General features: G+C 33.4%; 1 protein-coding gene across 2 annotated transcripts in view; it reads left to right on the top strand.

Annotated features, from left to right (window-relative positions):
* ZFPM2 (zinc finger protein, FOG family member 2) overlaps positions 1-12398 on the top strand; it is a 457642-nt gene that overhangs the window by 88129 nt on the left and 357115 nt on the right. For both annotated transcript variants that reach the window (XM_023536141.1, XM_023536142.1), the window contains exon 2: positions 3992-4147. The gene's annotated coding sequence lies outside the window, so the exon portion shown is untranslated. The remainder of the gene's footprint in view (positions 1-3991; positions 4148-12398) is intronic.

The following is a 12398-nucleotide window of genomic DNA, read 5'->3' on the forward strand; positions in this document are numbered from 1 at the left end:
GCTACCAGTCTATACATTAGGATTGCTTAATCTCTAACTTCCCATTTGTCCTTTGTTCAACTCCAGATCACTGAAACAACCATCACATGAAAAACTCTCTCACACTTGGGCTCAGCTTTTACAGGATAGTTGTTGATACTGGCTAAATGAAAAGCTACCCCATACCCTGGACGACCATCAGCGTTGTCCGGCGTTGTCAATCTGCATAACCCTTTTGCTTCAGCTTTATCGCTGGAGGGTGAAGGCAGCTATGGTCAATTTAGATGGTTCCAGGGAACCCAGTTGTCTCCTTTTTTGAAAATGGAAACATTCCTTTGCACGCACCAGAATGTCCCAATAATATCTATTATTCATCCAGTATAAAATATGAAAGGATGCATACTCATTCTGAGAACTGATTAACAGCTTTATGGGCCCAGCATATATCACTGTCGTATTCATAGCTTTCGGCTGTACAGCTAAGTTTTAGCATTTTAAAATGAGGAAAATATTTATATTTATAAACATTAAGACCATTAATTCTGGCTAGTGTGTTTGAATATCTGTAAATCAGAGGCAGTTGAAGAGCTGAAATTCAGATTTCCTTAACTTGCCTGCCAAGTGTCCTCAATCACAAGTAATTTTCTCCATGAGGGCACATGGAACTCAGTCGTGAGCCTTTTCTGAGTAGATATTATTATTTGTGTCAAATTATGTGTGGTGATTTTTCTGAAGTGGACTTCTGTGCCCACTAATCCATACACAGAAGTTTCCTTCATTCCCTCCTTCATTGGTGCTATTAATTGTACTTGTGCTTCAAGTGTCTCTTACATTTTTAAAATGTTAGTTTATGGCCATGGATTATCTGTAAGGTTTTCCTATAAAAGAAACATGCAGTATAGAGAGTAGAATGAGACCTGATCTTAAACCATAAATACTATTCATTTTAAGAGAATCTTTTTTTTTTCTAGAGACTGATTTGATGGCTAAAGGAACATTAGTAATTTCACATATAAATCTGATGCTTGCTTTGGGAGAAATACAAGTTGGCCATTCAGTAACCATCCCGTGGTTTGTTCTAAATATTGACGTTGAGATCTCGTGTACTTTAAACAGTTAGCTCAAAAGAATTTTTCACCTTTCATTTTGATTTTTGTAGTTTGTTTTTGAAAATAAGTGCTTCTTTTGAAATTATATGCTTGGACTTGCAAATGGATAAGCAACACAGAATAAAACAGTCCCTGGGAATATAGAATACTATATTATCAATTAAGATTTTATCCTAATTTTTGATAAATAAAAGTTTTAGATATGTATAATGTGGATGGCTTGGTTAGAGGCTTATTAAGCATAGATCAATGCTTTGTGGTTTTGTTCCCTTTTAAATTTTCACATGAGCTTTTTTCATTTTTTAATAAAACTATTAAATTTGAATTTGATATACTGTGGGAGCCGATTTAAGTCATTGAGTATTTTAAATAATTGTTCAGTTTCATATTATCTTTAATAAAAAATCCTTCTAAGAATGGTAGTATACATGCTCAGAATTTCATTTTTTAAAAAGAAAGCGTTTTTATTAGTATTAATTTTATTCTTATAATATGCATTCCTTCTCTTTATAATATAGACTTTTATAATTGAAGAGCATCCAGAAATAAAAAAGGAATTCACTAAAATATATGAACTATTAAAAATATTTATTTTACAGTTAGACACCTTTTTTTGTCAGCAAAACTTGAGTATATATTCCAAAAGAAGTATATGTTATCATTTCTGTTATAACTAATATTAGGGCCATTTCTTTACAGATTGACTTTGTATGGATATGAAGAATATAAATAATTAAATATTAATAATTGATCATTTTAGTTTTGGTAAAGTCTACAAGATGATCTTTCTGATTTTTTGGGAGGTGTCTAATTTTTGTAGTATATATTCTCAGATTACGAAGAACAGCAAGAGAATTCTCAATTTTTAAGGACTATATCTTTAAGCATCTATGAATAAATGGTTAATATTAATCATTTCTGAAGATTTTTGTGTTTATGAGTTATCTATATTTTATAGTTTTATTTATGAAGGAATATGTTCATAACTACCAAAGAATGCTTTGCATAATAGTATGGCATATTAATAAGATGTACTTTAAAATTTTTGAGTTTTTACTTCAACATTTTACTTATTAGCTTGTAACTTATTCTGGTTAATTAACCTTGTGAGCTTTGCTTGTTAGATCTATAAAATAAAAATAAGAATAATTCCCATACCTACCTTGCTGGGTTATTTTAAAGATTACATAAGAAAGTGCTTTGCAAATCCTACATGAAACACAAATGAGACAGCTTTACATGTCTTCTTTTAACCAAAATTGTTATAATTATTTTGAAAAAAAAAGATGGAAAATATTCTATTACTCATTAGACTCAGAATTAATAATTAGAATTATCAGATAAATGTTTAATGATTATAATATTTTACATTTTTACTTTTATATCTTGCCTATCTTGCTACTTGACATTTGTTTTAAAAGATAAAAGACTATAGTTTTAAGCTCGAAAGAATGAATAAGAAATAAAAACTAACATCAGATCCATAACTTTTGAATGTGGTTTGTACAAAAGTCCATTTTTTTAAAGCTTTCACCTTGAGTACAAGAAAACACTTTACTAGAGTATCTAGAATTAGGACATCCTTTCTTCCTTAATATTTGTTATTTTGAAGAAACAAAGGAAAAATATAAATTTAAAAAGGACAAAGAAAGTCCATAAGAAATTTTTTGCTTGGATGTCCATTAATTAAATCCATGCAACTAATTCTGTCCGTGAAAAAGTGTCACGGATTCAGCCGTTTGGAAACTTTCTTTTGAGAAAACATCAGATGTACACTGCTGTATGCACCTATCTCTGTTTGCTTACACATATATAAAAATTGTAATATATGCACTATTTAAATTATATACAAGATTTGTCCTTTGGTCTTGAAATTTTCCGAGCACATTGCTAAGAAGTAAAAGACAGAGACCGCCTAAGCCTTTTAAGTATGTCGCCTGTCTGATGAGAATGCTGACATGGGTGACAATTAGTGCAAATTACCATAATTGTATTCTTTGGATAAGATGCCACATCGCTTCTTTAGGAGCAAATGCAGGCTTCTGCTTAGTAAAAGGCGTCAGAGACTTTGATTCTTCAGGGCAGTCAGAAGTTGACCGCCAGCCGTGTGGCATTCCCATGCCGTCCTCTTCCGGTCCGCCGGAATGACTGCAGCCCTCCCCCTTCCCTTTCAGTAAAATAGGCCATTTAACGCAGTGCACCTCACTCTCATTCACTCTAAGGAAGTTGTATTTTTATACTGAAAAAGTATCACATAAATACAAATTACATTTTTTCATTAGAAAACTACTTTTCGTTTCAGGAAAAATTCAATTAATTATGAATAGGGTTATGCTTTCATCAGGGGGAGAAATGTGTAATTTTTCTTCAAGCCTCAAACACATATAATGAAATCTTTTCTTGGAATCCACTCTTTAGGATGGATTTTTAAAAGTATAGACTTTATTAAAATCTCAGTTCAATTAAAACGCATTGAATTACTTTAAATCTTTATTGAAATCTTAGGTAAAATTGTACAATGGTGTAAAAGAGACTTGTACTCTTTACCAGGTAGTTAATTCTAACAAATGAACATGAAGTGCACAGTTTTGCTCTTTGGGGAGAATAAAAAAAAAAAAAAATCAGCTTTGGGCTTGGAGTTGGGGAGTGGGGCAGGCCTGGAGGTGGAGGTGGCTTTCTGTGTAACTTCAGGCACTGGTTTCCTTCCGCTTCTCAACGTGGGTCAGTGTTACTTGTCAATGTGAATGTGGCATTATCTTGCGCGAGTACCCCTGGCAGTACCATTTGGTCTCTTCATAGAATACGTTTTCCTCACGACCTTAATCCAAAAGATGCTCTTTCAGGATTTGATGTACCATCTTCTTTGGATGTTTTTGGTACAGTGTCCCTGATTCTTTTTCAAGGGCCACTAGAAGATGCCATTGAAGAGGAAGAAGAGTGTCCATCGGAGGGAACGGACATCATTTCAAAGGGGGACTTCTCGTTGGAGGAAAGCTTTTCCACAGAATTTGGGCCTGAAAATCTGAGCTGTGAAGAAGTGGAATACTTTTGTAACAAAGGTAATCATTAATGGTTGGTTGCAATACGTGAATGAGTCCATTTACTCAGATGAGTTTGTAATGTTTAAAAAACGCACTGATATAAAGGAAGAAATGTGCTCGAATTGCTAATACATAGTTCAACAGCCTGAAAATATGTTCAGGAATTTTTAAACGTAAAATATTTCTAAGGATAAAAGAAGTAATTCCAATTTAATAAGTCCTATTGTATATTTAAACAAATAGCTTCCTGTTGATTGGCCAATTAACTGTGAAACATTTTCATGTCGATGGACCAGTTATGAACATTTTGTCTTGATTGATTAACTATAATATTTAATGTTTATAAGTTATTTATTTTTTCAACAAATATTTATTGAATGTCAGTTGTTCGTAAGGCACTGAACGAGGCATGGAGTATAAGCAGTGAGTGAATGGGGCAGGGTCCCTGCCCAGGGTTCTGGCTCACTCCTTTTGAGGACTGAATGCCTTAGGTGTTTGACATTCAACACAGAGGGTGGTGCTTTTTTAGATATTGTCAAATAAGAAAATACACACTCTTCCTCCATTTTAAGTACTCTTTTGACAAATGAACATTAGAACGAAAGAACTTGAGACAGTATGTCTCATCTTATTCCCAGCCTTGACTTGGAGCCAGTGGCCCCTGCCAGCAATTAGGTCCTCACTGAGCATGCACACACTCATTCGCTTGCTTTTTTTTCGAAAGTGAGTTTAAGGTTTCTCATGGTTCTTTTTTATTTTTAATTTTCATTTGATTGTTTTGTCTCTACAAATGAGGGAGTCTTCTCTTGCCTCCTGCACCCAGGTATGGTTTCACAAGTGTTTGGATCACTTCCTTGTTTTAGAACAGCTCCGTTTGCCATGACATTTTCCCAGAGAAGGTGACTGAGAGGGTGTGTCTGTCTCTGAATCTCTGTGTTTGCACCATTTTTATTCAGATCTGTGTATTTTTTAGGCAGACAGAGAAATTGTAGTGATTTTTTTATGAGTTTATGTCAATTTGTTGACCAGACTGGACAGTCTAAAATCAAGGATGTTGATGTAGTTTCACACACAAAAGAAACTGCTAATAACACACAGGTCTCAGTACTCAAATGTACATATGATACATATTATTAAAATTCCAAGATGACTTTCTCCTGTTGCTGGTATTAGAAACCAAAGAAGTCAGCCAGTTTCCATCCCTGTTGTCAGTAGAACCCAATGCACTAAAACTATGGCGATGGGATGATAGCATCACACCTGGACACATGTAAGTTCAGAAAACCTCTTTGACCTTTAACTCCTGAAGACCTCAAGATGACTTCATAACCTGGTCCTTGTCTCCACATCTGAGACTGGTTGAAAATGAGATTGGTGCAGACAAAATAGACCTTCTTTGTTAGTATTGAGTCAGATTTCAGGCCAAATAAATATTTTCCTTAGTTGTTCTGGATGTTAAAACTATTTCTTTATGATATATAGCCACACCAATACATACAAGAGCTGGCTGGAGATGGAGAGTTTTTAAATCTGTTCGAAACCATCCCATTTTCATTCTTTATCAGGAAGTGTGCTCCTTTAGTGCATTGAGGAGCACCTACCTTATATTGTGGGTTTGGAATAAAGTCAAGGATCAGGGGTGAGAAAGCCCCATTTTATTCTTCTTGCTCTTGTCCTTAAAAGAGTTTGTGTATGGATTCAGACATTTCTTGTCAATTTGATTAATCCAGGGACATATTAATGGTAGGTGTTATTAGATATATTTTGCATTTGGAGATGATCATTGGTTGAGGCCTACGTTTAATGAAGGAATATAGAATTCCAAGCTTTAAGTTAGTAGTTTCTTGGAAGAAAATAAACTTATGGCAGTTGTTTACACGATTACGTAATTATGGTCTCAACACATTAAAAATGACAATCTTTAAGGTACTAAAAATTGTTTTTGAATTATAATTATTAATAACATTGTTTAGTGGATATTATTATTAACTGATGAACAGTTGAAAATTTGAAAAATATATCAAATATATATAAATATTTAATATATAATATAGACAATATATTAAGTAATATATAATATATAATCGAGACATTTTATATTATAAAATAATTTTCTAATGTTTAGTTTGTAACTAGAAAGTGATGATAGGTGAGAATAAGAATTATTTTCACATACTATTTTTTAGGATAAGTACTGCTATTACTATTTCAAGCTGCTGTTGCCTTATGAAATAGGAAAATAATTTCATTATTTTCACACCAGTTCCTACTAACTTCAGTGGGCATCCCCTGGTCTGCCCACTGAAGTTAGTAGGCACTGGTGTGAAAAAAAGAGATAATTCTCTGATGCATATTGCATCCCTTTGGGGTCATACAAGGGATTCCATCCATTTTTCACTTAAGTTGATTAGCTACAATAGGAAGACAAAATTTTCTCTCTGGAAAATTAGAAACTAATCTTTCTGTAGATATTCACACATTAGTCTCAGTGACATATAATTATGTTTTCTTGCCAGTTGCAGGGAAGAAGATAGATTAGGCGTTAAAAGAATATAAGGATTTAAATGGTTAATGATGCCAATATGATTTAAAAAGCATGTAAGAACTGTTTTTAAGAAAAATATTTTTAACTTGGCATCATTGATGAAACTTTTTGCACATATTCAAAATCATTTATGACAGCTTAAAACTTGTCTCTGTGTGTGTGTGTGTGTGTGTGTGTGTGTGTGTGTGTGTGTGTGTGTAGGAAAATGAATTGGTTTATTTGGAGTTTCTTCATTTAAAAATCTAACCATAATCAAAATTTAGCAGTGACTTAGTTGCTTTATGGGTTCTAGGGATATCATTTTTGAACATCAATTTTTTTTTTCGTATTAAAGAAATGATAGTAGTTTAAAAACTCAGATCACAAAAACATGGCTAAAATATCTTAAGTTTTCCAAACAAAGTATTTTAACTCATTGTCTAGAAAGAGTATGGATGATACACATATAGTTGCAATATATCTTCATTTATATTGTAGCAGCTGTTTTGTATGAAAGCAATCATATGTTATTGTAACTTTCCTATTTAAAAGAAAATAAAGTACTCCTGTTGAGACATAACTTATTATAGGTTAAATTTCCTACTTCCTTTTGAAATCGAGCTTCTACGTTATACAGGATATGTTCATGTTTAGAATGACTCTACTTATTGGAGTATTTCCCTCAGTTTCACATGGATGTTATCTATTTTCTTGTTGTAAAAGGGTAGACTATTTTTTACAAGTCTCAAAGTATTTATTAATATTAGTAAAGTTGCTGCTCATCATAAAAGATGTGATTAAGTATGACCCACATCACTCTCATAATGTAATATTCCACAGAAATATCCAAAAATGTTGATCAGAACATTGTCACCTTTAAATGTGTAGAATTCTTAATCATATGACTCTAAAGTGTAAAGATTCACAATTAAATGTGGAAAAGATCACCTTTAATAAACCCTTAGTCACAAGCCTAAAATTTGAACCTGACAATTCTATTGAAGTTTCCTGTGTCACCTCTACTTTGGGTTCATTGCATATTTTATGTTTCTACTTTTCATCTTTGAAATGAATGAAATGAACAACATTTATTTAAAAATACCATTTCAAACTTGCTTTGATACCCTTAGATTTTAAGAATCTTATCAGAATATAAAATAATACTTTTAATTTGCACCATCCTCTTTTGTTCAGTGAGTTTAGATCTTTTGGCATCTTGCCTCACAGTATCTCTGAGAGGAAGGAAACAAGCAAGAATTATTTCCTTGAATTTACAGATGACGAAGACATCAAGGCTGGGTCCATAAGTGCTACACATTTCCTGTGGTACTGGATTATTTGCTTCAGTGATTTTTTTTTCTGCCTTCCTTCTGGTTTATATAGTAAACATAGAAGTACATCCACACATGTTTAGAACTAAGCAAACTAATATAAATTAAAATATAGATGGTCTAGAAAACATGAGGAGCTTTTAGTCATGTCACTGCTGGCAGGTGGGAACTCTTTCATTTATTAGCTATTCTTAGATTAACTCAGAGACAGTAAGCTTCATGGTGGAGTTAACATGGAATAGTTCTAAAACTGGTCTACTATTAATTGTTTAGAAGAGAGTTTCCTCACTGAAATATTCACGTTTATTAATGACTAAAGTGAATAAACATTTCTTGGGATACTTTGCAGAAGAATGCCACAGGAGATGTGAACAGGAAGAAAAGTGTCAGGTCAATATCACTGTAGGCTGGTAGAATGTAATGCTATTAAAAACAAAACAAAGCGAAACAAAAAAACAAAACAACAACAACAACAAAAAACCCTCTAAGGAAACTGCATGTCAGTGAACTTCGGATTATCAATAATGATTATCTAGGAGAGTTACCAAGGGTCCTTACAAACTATTCTCTGATGACATCTCTAAACAAAGGCTGAAAGGGAAAATGATACCATCAAAGTTGATTTTGGAAGAAAAGCCAATTTTTTACTTCTAATTTCTAGGTATGAAGGATGCCAGAAAAATCACTGGGTGCAGGGCTTAATCTAGAAAGATAAACTAATATTAGAGCCCTTCAATCTGGAAATGTTAGGGTTGAAAAAAGAGGGCCTAATGGAAATCCATAAAATAAACAGTGCGACAGTGGATTTTCTTAGCATATTCAAAAGATTTGACATAGATAGTATGCAGAACATAAAGGTTATATTTCTCTTTAAGCTTTAAAATAGAAAATGTAAAGCATATTAAAGAAAATAGAATAAAACCTGAGTTACTCAGACTTGGATTTAGCTCTATCCCCAGAAGTAATTAATACCAAACCCAAAGCAAACATAAACAGATATTTAATTAGGTTGGCAGAAGCTTCCAGTTCTGTTCAATAGCTCAAATTCAGTACAACTCAACCCGTATATTAAATACTTGCTATATGCTAGACCCTCTTCTAGAAAAGTCAATCTCCACTCTCAGGAGGAGGGAGAGAGAATAAATGATTAAACTCACATTGTGTAATATGATGGGTGAGGTTGAGCCCAATGAAGAAAAAGAAAACAGTGTTTTGTTCATGTGTGTATGTATATGCGTATGCACGAACGCAGGCTATTTTATAAAAAGTGATGGGGCAGGTGAACTTTGAGCAGAGACCTGAGGAAAGGTACTCCAGTGTTGAGTCAAGCCAGCTGTACCTATGAGGCTAGTGTTGCAGGAAGCCAGAAGAGGACAGCAGAGAGCTGGGGAGCAGGACAGGTGTCCTCATACCTGTGGAACTTTTTGCACTAGGAATCTGTTGGATTCCCACCACTGTGGAAGATTTGGGAGAGCCACAGAGGAGAGTTGAGGTATAACTGGGGGAAGAGGCATGGTCATGTCACAGGCTGTATATACCTAGAAAAAACAAAAGCTGCAGAAACTAAAGGTTAAAGCAGGACATGGACGCCAGCAAACTGGGGAAGCTGTCAGGAGATACAGATAACCCCAATCAGAATCATCCCTTTAGCCAAGGGCTTGATGAGACTCCATCTGTAGCTCATTAATGTGGCTTCCGGAGGAGCAGTTGGGGGTGTTTGAGAATGATATGAGTCACTTTGCTCCCTTCCACAATACCAGAGTTGGTGATGTGTTTTCTGTATCCTTTCACATCTTTGAATCCAAAAGAGAAAGAGTAGGAGGCATGAGGATCAGAATCGGTTTCATCATTGTGCTTAACTATTCTGCCAATAGGTTGCCAGATATAATGAAATGTCCCTCTCCCCCATCCCCTTCCTTCCTTTCAGTCAATATTTTAGCTTTGTTTAAAAATTAAGAAATAACTGAGCAAAAGCTATATTTCTTGTTGGACTGTAACAAAACTTAGTCTAGATTATTGGCATGTGTCCTGCCCCCTTCCCATGTTAAGGTAAAGCAAGAAAATTATTATCTAGATCCTTAACACTGAGAATAATAAGAAGAAAAACATGGCTTTTTTGCAGATTTAGTTGTAGGAGTAGTAACTACTTTTTCTTCATTTGATCCAGTGTCAAACATTCATGCTATTTCCTATTTTCTTCTTTTCATTTTATTATTATTTTTTCAGTTCAGAGGATATGTTTACCTATCTTTCATACACACCTTTCCATCAATGTGGGTTCTTTCCTCCTCTTATTCCTTTAATGATACGTCTTTGCCTCCTCTGCTGCTTGGGCAGCTGGAATCAGAATCTGTGAAAGATGGCTCTGCTCTAATCACTTTGAGTTCAGTGAGGAAGGAGCTTCTTTACAGGCAACTTTGTTCCTTTTTTCTTAACAGGATTAAGAAGCTGAGCTTTTAAAATTCGTGCATATAACATTGACATTTCCAGAGTGTGTTTGGACCAGGGAGTTCAAAGGGAAGGAATAAAAAAGAAAAACCAATATGACTTTGTTTTTTACCTTGCTGGAGGAGCTGTTTGTGCAAATCGCCTATAAGCTTATTGACCTGAATCTTTGACTCCTTGTTTTTTCTGGATTTGGCTGGAGTGGAGACACTGATGGAGCCCTGATAGAGCTGATTGAACAGCCCCCAGCTTTGCTTGGCACGGACCTGCCTTCCCTTCTCCGCCACCTCCTCGTCCCTCCCCATGATGTTATTGTTCCTTGGCAAACTCTCTGTTTTCCTGGATCCAGGACTTCTTTTGTAAAACTTTTATTTAAATTTTTCTTAACATAAGTCATCCAGCAAAATGCAAAGTGAAAAGTAATTCGTTTTAGAAAATAGAAATAGAGCATAATAGTGTCTTATATTTTCATCTCATGAGATTGAAAAAAAAAACCCTAAAAACCTTGTGACATGTAGTATCACTCTTTTATGGCCATCTTCAAATCCCTAAAATGTAGTTTTTCTTTGGGATCAGATTGATTTTTTTCTGAAACCACAACTCTTGGAAAAAATGAGGGAGCATTCGAAGGCAATTTATTCTTACAGGGGAGTCAGCATTTTCTTGGTTTTGATGGAACCAGAAGGTGTACACATTTTATTCATGACTTATTTATATGTAAAGGTCAGATCAAGGTTGGTCTGTCTCCTTCATCTCTGATCTCAGATATATCATCATAACAATTTCAACAAAACTGAAACGATTGATTTTACGCAGTGTTGAAATGACTCATATCATTTATATGAATCATATATGATAATACATACCACTTCTTTGCATATGATCATGTAAATTCATTTTTTTCCTGTGAGCCGATCATCAATAGATCTCCACTTACAATCTGCTAGATATTTTTTGAAACATTCAAATTTGATAAAATATATAATTATATGATTATTTTATAATTTATGAAACAATTTCATATTGTAATAAAGTCTTTTTCATTCTGCATCTGACATATAAGATGTCGAGAGGTATTTGCCTAAGTTTTAGTTAAATTTTTATTTTATATCAGCTTCGTTGCTGTTAATAATAGAAATTAGACATTAATATAAAAGTTTTACCATTTAAAAAATTGCCTTTTTGGTTTTATATTTAAGGTTTTTGCAAGCATAAGAACATTTTTTGACTTGTAAAATTTAATGAGGTTTGTTATTTTCCCTACAATATTGAAATCAGGAGAAGAGTAAGAATTTATTTAATCTGTTATTTTATGTATACAAATCTTAGCACCTGTATATTAGGAGATATCTGCATTACTGAGTGAATTTTTCACTTTTCATCTAGGTATTGAATTAGTTAATCATTAACTGAGTATTATAAAGGGGAACTACTTATTTGTAAGCCCTTTTCTTGCTACATTTTCTCAGTAATGTTTGAAGTTAAATGAAGAAAGTAGTTTTATCAAGTTGTGATGACGTAAATAGAAATTTTAAATTAAAAATATGGTCATTTTAATTTTATTTGCTCAAATTAGAAATATATATATATAGAAATCATGCAGATCTACAATAATGTTTGCCAGTTATTTACATCTACTATTAAATCTTAATTTATATTTCTATTTAAAAGAAAACTAAAAGTACGAATAGATTTAGGAAAGCCTGGGAAGCTAATTTATTTTAATCATATGAAATTAACATAGTTAACAACCTTGAATTTGACTGCTGCTCACATTGTGATTTGAGATAAAATGTTATTGTTTTAGAGAAACTGATATCTTAGAAGTAGCCTTGTCTCCTCTACTTTTTATCCTTAAACATCATAAATGATGTAAAAACATTTTATTGGTTCTGCACTAGCAATTTTTAGTTTTAAATCAAGATTTTCAAAGCTTTTAATCTTATATAAAATTCATATTTTCCTGTTA

The sequence above is a fragment of the Pteropus vampyrus genome, unplaced genomic scaffold (assembly GCF_000151845.1).
Source record: "Pteropus vampyrus isolate Shadow unplaced genomic scaffold, Pvam_2.0 Scaffold149, whole genome shotgun sequence".
In the NCBI taxonomy this organism is placed as follows: Eukaryota; Metazoa; Chordata; class Mammalia; order Chiroptera; family Pteropodidae; genus Pteropus; species Pteropus vampyrus.